Source organism: Somniosus microcephalus, unplaced genomic scaffold (genome assembly GCF_052327205.1).
Source record: "Somniosus microcephalus isolate GS21.2 unplaced genomic scaffold, FLI_Smic_1.0 unresolved_chr8, whole genome shotgun sequence".
Classification (NCBI taxonomy): Eukaryota; Metazoa; Chordata; class Chondrichthyes; order Squaliformes; family Somniosidae; genus Somniosus; species Somniosus microcephalus.
Window position 1 is genome coordinate 762,348 of NW_028225186.1, and position 8,875 is coordinate 771,222.

An 8,875-nucleotide genomic window follows, 5' to 3' on the forward strand; every position below is an offset into this window, starting at 1 on the left:
GACTGTTGAGGCAACAGCAGCGGTGTGGAAAATTGAAAGGTTGATGAGGTGCAAGCATTGTTTCGCGTGGGTGCTTTGATTGCTGGCATTTCAAACAGCCAGAAAACGCACTGGTTCCCTGACCGGGAATCGAACCCGGGCCGCGGCGGTGAAAGCGCCGAATCCTATCTACTAGACCACCAGGGAAGCTGTGAGAAGCAGCCTGCCAGCAAGCAGAACAAGGCAGTCTTTCCTCCTTGCTGCTTTGAAATTCAGGTCACTTTCACGCCAGGCAAACTTTTCGTACAAGATGACATTTTTTAGGCGAGATAACAAAGGACATGTTCAGGAAACCACAGCATCAAGTGCGTGTAGGCGTCCACCTGAAATTTATTTGCTTCTGTGCTTCTCTCAGAGATACACAGTCAGAGAAAAGCCGCCGGGATATTGAATAATCAGCACCAAAATATCAAGGACAATACAGAGGAAACAGTAATGCACTGCTTGAGACAAAGACTCAAACATATGCACGAACACAGATGTGTGCTCACTTTGTGTGAGTATGTCTCAGATATCCATATGATTCATGGAGGCGTGCAGTACAGTGTGAGGCCATTCGGCCAATCGTGCCAGTGCTGTCCACTTGAAAGATCAGACGTGCTTTCTCCCGCTGTTATCTGCATTTCCCTGTCCTATCTCGTTCCGCAGTGCCCCGCACAAAAGACAAACAGAAGGAGAACACTATGCTAACGAGGAATTGATGCAAGAGGTTTTTATGCAGTTCCTCACCGTTTAAAATTGTTTTAGGTTCAATCTTTCGCTGTTGATCTTTTCCAAGGAGCGCTTTAAGGTGCTGCCAAAACGTTTAAAATTGGGGATGTTAAAATTCCTTCCCGTCGGGGAATTTCACCCCGGTCTCCCGCGTGACAGGCGGGGATACTCACAACGAGACTAACGAGGAAGTGAGCAATGCAATGTCTGTCAGAGTAAGAATCGAGCCTGTTACACAGGAACAGGATGCCATTCAGCCCCTCAAAGCTGTTGCACAGCAACAGGAGCAGAACATTCATACCCTTGATCCACTTGCACAGGTACAGCTAATAAATTATTTATGCTCATGTGATGTGTTTGCTATGAATTGAATTGTTAAAAAAATTAGCCTACATTGGCCGGGAATCGAACCCGGGTCTCCCGCGTGGCAGGCGAGAATTCTACCCCTGAACCACCAATGCACGCCGACTTAATCGATTCTATTTTCTGGTAGCTACAATTTATTTCTGACTTTTGTTAATACAAGCGGGGACACTGCGTTAACATAAAAAGCAATATGCAGCAGATACTGCATCTGGAATTGTTGATTAAATGCTGGAAACACTTCGAAGGTCCTGGAAGATCTGTGGACAGAGAAACACAGGGTTAACCTCTCAGGTGCATGAGCTCTCGGTAGAGCTAAGATTTTGCACTTTTCTACGTCCCGTGGGAGTTTCCTTCCAACGTTGTTTAGCTGCTCAAAAATTACATAATTAAGAAACTAACCTTCCCCAAAAGAAAAAATAGGAGCAGGATTGGGCCATTCGGCCCCTCGAGCCCGCCATTTAAAAAGTTCGTGGCTGATGAGATCTTCGACACAACGCAACTTTGCCGCCCGTTCCCCATAACCTTTGACTCCCCTGTAGCTGAAATATATGTCTATCAGACATACAGAACCCGTTTGACGTCTTACAGTGTGGCCCGAGGGATAGTGTGGAGAAGCTGGGATTGCTTTCCTCTGGAGGCTAAGAGGAAATTTAATAGAGGCTTGCAAAATTACAATGGGTGTTGGTAGAGGAAATAAAGACAAACGCTTTCCAATGGCAGGAGGGATGGTAACCAGAGGGAGAATTGTCTTATGCAGCGAATGTTAAGGCCTCATGAATATCAGGATAAGTTATCACGGCCCAGTTACTCTGTCATTCGAGTCTTGCACACGTTGCTAATGTGGCATTTTTCACACTGGCAATGAGTTGACTGATTGCCGTGCTGTGATCAGCTAAGTTTGTAAGGGAGATGCAGTCGGCAAAATAATACATGGAAGACGGATAATAACCGTGACTGTTCTGACACTGCGAGGCAAGGAAGCGAATGCTGCACCTCGGTACCGAATGATGCGCTGGTGACTGTTGAGGCAACAGCAGAGGTGTGGAAAATTGAAAGACTGATGAGGTGCAAGCATTGTTTCGCGCGGGTGCTTTGATTGCTGGCATTTCAAACAGCCAGAAAACGCACTGGTTCCCCTGACCGGGAATCGAACCCGGACCGCGGCGGTGAAAGCGCCGAATCCTATCCACTAGACCGCCAGGGAAGCTGTGAGAAGCGGCCTGCCAGCAAGCAGAACAAGGCAGTCTTTCCTCCTTGCTGCTTTGAAATTCAGGTCACTTTCACGCCAGGCAAACTTTTCGTACAAGATGACATTTTTTAGGCGAGATCACAAAGGACATGTTCAGGAAACCACAGCATCAAGTGCGTGTAGGCGTCCACCTCAAATCTATTTGCTTCTGTGCTTCTCTCAGAGATACACAGTCAGAGAAAAGCCGTCGGGATATTGAATAATCAGCACCAAAATATCAAGGACAATACAGAGGAAACAGTAATGCACTGCTTGAGACAAAGACTCAAACATATGCACGAACACAGATGTGTGCTCACTTTGTGTGAGTATGTCTCAGATATCCATATGATTCATGGAGGCGTGCAGTACAGTGTGAGGCCATTCGGCCAATCGTGCCAGTGCTGTCCACTTGAAAGATCAGACGTGCTTTCTCCCGCTGTTATCTGCATTTCCCTGTCCTCTCTCGTTCCGCAGTGCCCCGCACAAAAGACAAACAGAAGGAGAACACTATGCTAACGAGGAATTGATGCAGGAGGTTTTTATGCAGTTCCTCACCGTTTAAAATTGTTTTAGGTTCAATCTTTCGCTGTTGATCTTTTCCAAGGAGCGCTTTAAGGTGCTGCCAAAACGTTTAAAATTGGGGATGTTAAAAATCCTTCCCATCGGGGAATTTCACCCCGGTCAGGCGGGGATACTCACAACGAGACTAACGAGGAAGTGAGCAATGCAATGTCTGTCAGAGTAAGAATCGAGCCTGTTACACAGGAACAGGATGCCATTCAGCCCCTCAAAGCTGTTGCACAGCAACAGGAGCAGAACATTCATACCCTTGATCCACTTGCACAGGTACAGCTAATAAATTATTTATGCTCATGTGATGTGTTTGCTATGAAATGAATTGTTAAAAAAACTAGCCTGCATTGGCCGGGAATCGAACCCGGGTCTCCCGCGTGGCAGGCGAGAATTCTACCCCTGAACCACCAATGCACGCCGACTTAATAGATTCTATTTTCTGGTGGCTACAATTTATTTCTGACTTTTGTTAATACAAGCGGGGACACTGCGTTAACATAAAAAGCAATATGCAGCAGATACTGCATCTGGAATTGTTGATTAAATGCTGGAAACACTTCGAAGGTCCTGGAAGATATTTGGACAGAGAAACACAGGGTTAACCTCTCAGGTGCATGAGCTCTCGGTAGAGCTAAGATTTTGCACTTTTCTACGTCCCGTGGGAGTTTCCTTCCAACGTTGTTTAGCTGCTCAAAAATTACATAATTAAGAAACTAACCTTCCCCAAAAGAAAAAATAGGAGCAGGATTGGGCCATTCAGCCCCTAGAGCCCGCCATTTAAAAACTTCGTGGCTGATGAGATCTTCGACACAACGCAACTTTGCCGCCCGTTCCCCATAACCTTTGACTCCCCTGTAGCTGAAATATATGTCTATCAGACATACAGAACCCGTTTGACGTCTTACACTGTGGCCCGAGGGATAGTGTGGAGAAGCTGGGATTGCTTTCCTCTGGAGGCTAAGAGGAAATTTAATAGAGGCTTGCAAAATTACAATGGGTTTTGGTAGAGGAAATAAAGACAAACGCTTTCCAATGGCAGGAGGGATGGTAACCAGAGGTAGAATTGTCTTATGCAGCGAATGTTAAGGCCTCATGAATAGCAGGATAAGTTATCACGGCCCAGTTACTCTGTCATTCGAGTTTTGCACACGTTGCTAATGTGGCATTTTTCACACTGGCAATGAGTTGACTGATAGCCGTGCTGTGATCAGCTAAGTTTGTTAGGGAGATGCAGTCGGCAAAATAATACATGGAAGACGGATAATAACCATGACTGTTCTGACACTGCGAGGCAAGGAAGCGAATGCTGCACCTCGGTACCGAATGATTCGCTGCTGACTGTTGAGGCAACAGCAGAGGTGTGGAAAATTGAAAGGTTGATGAGGTGCAAGCATTGTTTCGCGAGGGTGCTTTGATTGCTGGCATTTCAAACAGCCAGAAAACGCATTGGTTCCCTGACCGGGAATCGAACCCGGGCCGCGGCGGTGAAAGCGCCGAATCCTATCCACTAGACCACCAGAGAAGCTGTGAGAAACGGCCTGCCAGCAAGCAGAACAAGGCAGTCTTTCCTCCTTGCTGCTTTGAAATTCAGGTCACTTTCACGCCAGGCAAACTTTTCGTACAAGATGACATTTTTTAGGCGAGATCACAAAGGACATGTTCACGAAACCACAGCATCAAGTGCGTGTAGGCGTCCACCTGAAATCTATTTGCTTCTGTGCTTCTCTCAGAGATACACAGTCAGAGAAATGCCGTCGGGATATTGAATAATCAGCACCAAAATATCAAGGACAATACAGAGGAAACAGTAATGCACTGCTTGAGACAAAGACTCAAACATATGCACGAACACAGATGTGTGCTCACTTTGTGTGAGTATGTCTCAGATATCCATATGATTCATGGAGGCGTGCAGTACAGTGTGAGGCCATTCGGCCAATCGTGCCAGTGCTGTCCACTTGAAAGATCAGACGTGCTTTCTCCCGCTGTTATCTGCATTTCCCTGTCCTCTCTCGTTCCGCAGTGCCCCGCACAAAAGACAAACAGAAGGAGAACACTATGCTAACGAGGAATTGAAGCAGGAGGTTTTTATGCAGTTCCTCACCGTTTAAAATTGTTTTAGGTTCAATCTATCGCTGTTGATCTTTTCCAAGGAGCGCTTTAAGGTGCTGCCAAAACGTTTAAAATTGGGGATGTTAAAATTCCTTCCCGTCGGGGAATTTCACCCCGGTCTCCCGCGTGACAGGCGGGGATACTCACAACGAGACTAACGAGGAAGTGAGCAATGCAATGTCTGTCAGAGTAAGAATCGAGCCTGTTACACAGGAACAGGATGCCATTCAGCCCCTCAAAGCTGTTGCACAGCAACAGGAGCAGAACATTCATACCCTTGATCCACTTGCACAGGTACAGCTAATAAATTATTTATGCTCATGTGATGTGTTTGCTATGAATTGAATTGTTAAAAAAATTAGCCTACATTGGCCGGGAATCGAACCCGGGTCTCCCGCGTGGCAGGCGAGAATTCTACCCCTGAACCACCAATGCACGCCGACTTAATAGATTCTATTTTCTGGTGGCTACAATTTATTTCTGACTTTTGTTAATACAAGCGGGGACACTGCGTTAACATAAAAAGCAATATGCAGCAGATACTGCATCTGGAATTGTTGATTAAATGCTGGAAACACTTCGAAGGTCCTGGAAGATATGTGGACAGAGAAACACAGGGTTAACCTCTCAGGTGCATGAGCTCTCGGTAGAGCTAAGATTTTGCACTTTTCTACGTCCCGTGGGAGTTTCCTTCCAACGTTGTTTAGCTGCTCAAAAATTACATAATTAAGAAACTAACCTTCCCCAAAAGAAAAAATAGGAGCAGGATTGGGCCATTCAGCCCCTAGAGCCCGCCATTTAAAAACTTCGTGGCTGATGAGATCTTCGACACAACGCAACTTTGCCGCCCGTTCCCCATAACCTTTGACTCCCCTGTAGCTGAAATATATGTCTATCAGACATACAGAACCCGTTTGACGTCTTACACTGTGGCCCGAGGGATAGTGTGGAGAAGCTGGGATTGCTTTCCTCTGGAGGCTAAGAGGAAATTTAATAGAGGCTTGCAAAATTACAATGGGTTTTGGTAGAGGAAATAAAGACAAACGCTTTCCAATGGCAGGAGGGATGGTAACCAGAGGTAGAATTGTCTTATGCAGCGAATGTTAAGGCCTCATGAATAGCAGGATAAGTTATCACGGCCCAGTTACTCTGTCATTCGAGTTTTGCACACGTTGCTAATGTGGCATTTTTCACACTGGCAATGAGTTGACTGATAGCCGTGCTGTGATCAGCTAAGTTTGTTAGGGAGATGCAGTCGGCAAAATAATACATGGAAGACGGATAATAACCATGACTGTTCTGACACTGCGAGGCAAGGAAGCGAATGCTGCACCTCGGTACCGAATGATTCGCTGCTGACTGTTGAGGCAACAGCAGAGGTGTGGAAAATTGAAAGGTTGATGAGGTGCAAGCATTGTTTCGCGAGGGTGCTTTGATTGCTGGCATTTCAAACAGCCAGAAAACGCATTGGTTCCCTGACCGGGAATCGAACCCGGGCCGCGGCGGTGAAAGCGCCGAATCCTATCCACTAGACCACCAGAGAAGCTGTGAGAAACGGCCTGCCAGCAAGCAGAACAAGGCAGTCTTTCCTCCTTGCTGCTTTGAAATTCAGGTCACTTTCACGCCAGGCAAACTTTTCGTACAAGATGACATTTTTTAGGCGAGATCACAAAGGACATGTTCACGAAACCACAGCATCAAGTGCGTGTAGGCGTCCACCTGAAATCTATTTGCTTCTGTGCTTCTCTCAGAGATACACAGTCAGAGAAATGCCGTCGGGATATTGAATAATCAGCACCAAAATATCAAGGACAATACAGAGGAAACAGTAATGCACTGCTTGAGACAAAGACTCAAACATATGCACGAACACAGATGTGTGCTCACTTTGTGTGAGTATGTCTCAGATATCCATATGATTCATGGAGGCGTGCAGTACAGTGTGAGGCCATTCGGCCAATCGTGCCAGTGCTGTCCACTTGAAAGATCAGACGTGCTTTCTCCCGCTGTTATCTGCATTTCCCTGTCCTCTCTCGTTCCGCAGTGCCCCGCACAAAAGACAAACAGAAGGAGAACACTATGCTAACGAGGAATTGAAGCAGGAGGTTTTTATGCAGTTCCTCACCGTTTAAAATTGTTTTAGGTTCAATCTATCGCTGTTGATCTTTTCCAAGGAGCGCTTTAAGGTGCTGCCAAAACGTTTAAAATTGGGGATGTTAAAATTCCTTCCCGTCGGGGAATTTCACCCCGGTCTCCCGCGTGACCGGCGGGGATACTCACAACGAGACTAGCGAGGAAGTGAGCAATGCAATGTCTGTCAGAGTAAGAATCGAGCCTGTTACACAGGAACAGGATGCCATTCAGCCCCTCAAAGCTGTTGCACAGCAACAGGAGCAGAACATTCATACCCTTGATCCACTTGCACAGGTACAGCTAATAAATTATTTATGCTCATGTGATGTGTTTGCTATGAAATGAATTGTTAAAAAAATTAGCCTACATTGGCCGGGAATCGAACCCGGGTCTCTCGCGTGGCAGGCGAGAATTCTACCCCTGAACCACCAATGCACGCCGACTTAATCGATTCTATTTTCTGGTAGCTACAATTTATTTCTGACTTTTGTTAATACAAGCGGGGACACTGCGTTAACATAAAAAGCAATATGCAGCAGATACTGCATCTGGAATTGTTGATTAAATGCTGGAAACACTTCGAAGGTCCTGGAAGATCTGTGGACAGAGAAACACAGGGTTAACCTCTCAGGTGCATGAGCTCTCGGTAGAGCTAAGATTTTGCACTTTTCTACGTCCCGTGGGAGTTTCCTTCCAACGTTGTTTAGCTGCTCAAAAATTACATAATTAAGAAACTAACCTTCCCCAAAAGAAAAAATAGGAGCAGGATTGGGCCATTCGGCCCCTCGAGCCCGCCATTTAAAAAGTTCGTGGCTGATGAGATCTTCGACACAACGCAACTTTGCCGCCCGTTCCCCATAACCTTTGACTCCCCTGTAGCTGAAATATATGTCTATCAGACATACAGAACCCGTTTGACGTCTTACAGTGTGGCCCGAGGGATAGTGTGGAGAAGCTGGGATTGCTTTCCTCTGGAGGCTAAGAGGAAATTTAATAGAGGCTTGCAAAATTACAATGGGTGTTGGTAGAGGAAATAAAGACAAACGCTTTCCAATGGCAGGAGGGATGGTAACCAGAGGGAGAATTGTCTTATGCAGCGAATGTTAAGGCCTCATGAATATCAGGATAAGTTATCACGGCCCAGTTACTCTGTCATTCGAGTCTTGCACACGTTGCTAATGTGGCATTTTTCACACTGGCAATGAGTTGACTGATTGCCGTGCTGTGATCAGCTAAGTTTGTAAGGGAGATGCAGTCGGCAAAATAATACATGGAAGACGGATAATAACCGTGACTGTTCTGACACTGCGAGGCAAGGAAGCGAATGCTGCACCTCGGTACCGAATGATGCGCTGGTGACTGTTGAGGCAACAGCAGAGGTGTGGAAAATTGAAAGATTGATGAGGTGCAAGCATTGTTTCGCGCGGGTGCTTTGATTGCTGGCATTTCAAACAGCCAGAAAACGCACTGGTTCCCTGACCGGGAATCGAACCCGGACCGCGGCGGTGAAAGCGCCGAATCCTATCCACTAGACCGCCAGGGAAGCTGTGAGAAGCGGCCTGCCAGCAAGCAGAACAAGGCAGCCTTTCCTCCTTGCTGCTTTGAAATTCAGGTCACTTTCACGCCAGGCAAACTTTTCGTACAAGATGACATTTTTTAGGCGAGATCACAAAGGACATGTTCAGGAAACCACAGCATCAAGTGCGTGTA

The 8,875-nt window shown here is 46.4% G+C and overlaps 2 non-coding genes across 2 annotated transcripts; both read right to left on the reverse strand.

Annotated features, from left to right (window-relative positions):
- Positions 1-3,263: 3,263 nt before the first annotated feature.
- Positions 3,264-3,334, reverse strand: trnag-gcc (transfer RNA glycine (anticodon GCC)). The gene has a single exon. It is a non-coding gene; the product is annotated as a tRNA-Gly (tRNA).
- Positions 3,335-7,529: 4,195 nt separating this feature from the next.
- Positions 7,530-7,600, reverse strand: trnag-gcc (transfer RNA glycine (anticodon GCC)). Its single transcript has one exon. It is a non-coding gene; the product is annotated as a tRNA-Gly (tRNA).
- Between the last annotated feature and the right edge of the window lie 1,275 nt (positions 7,601-8,875).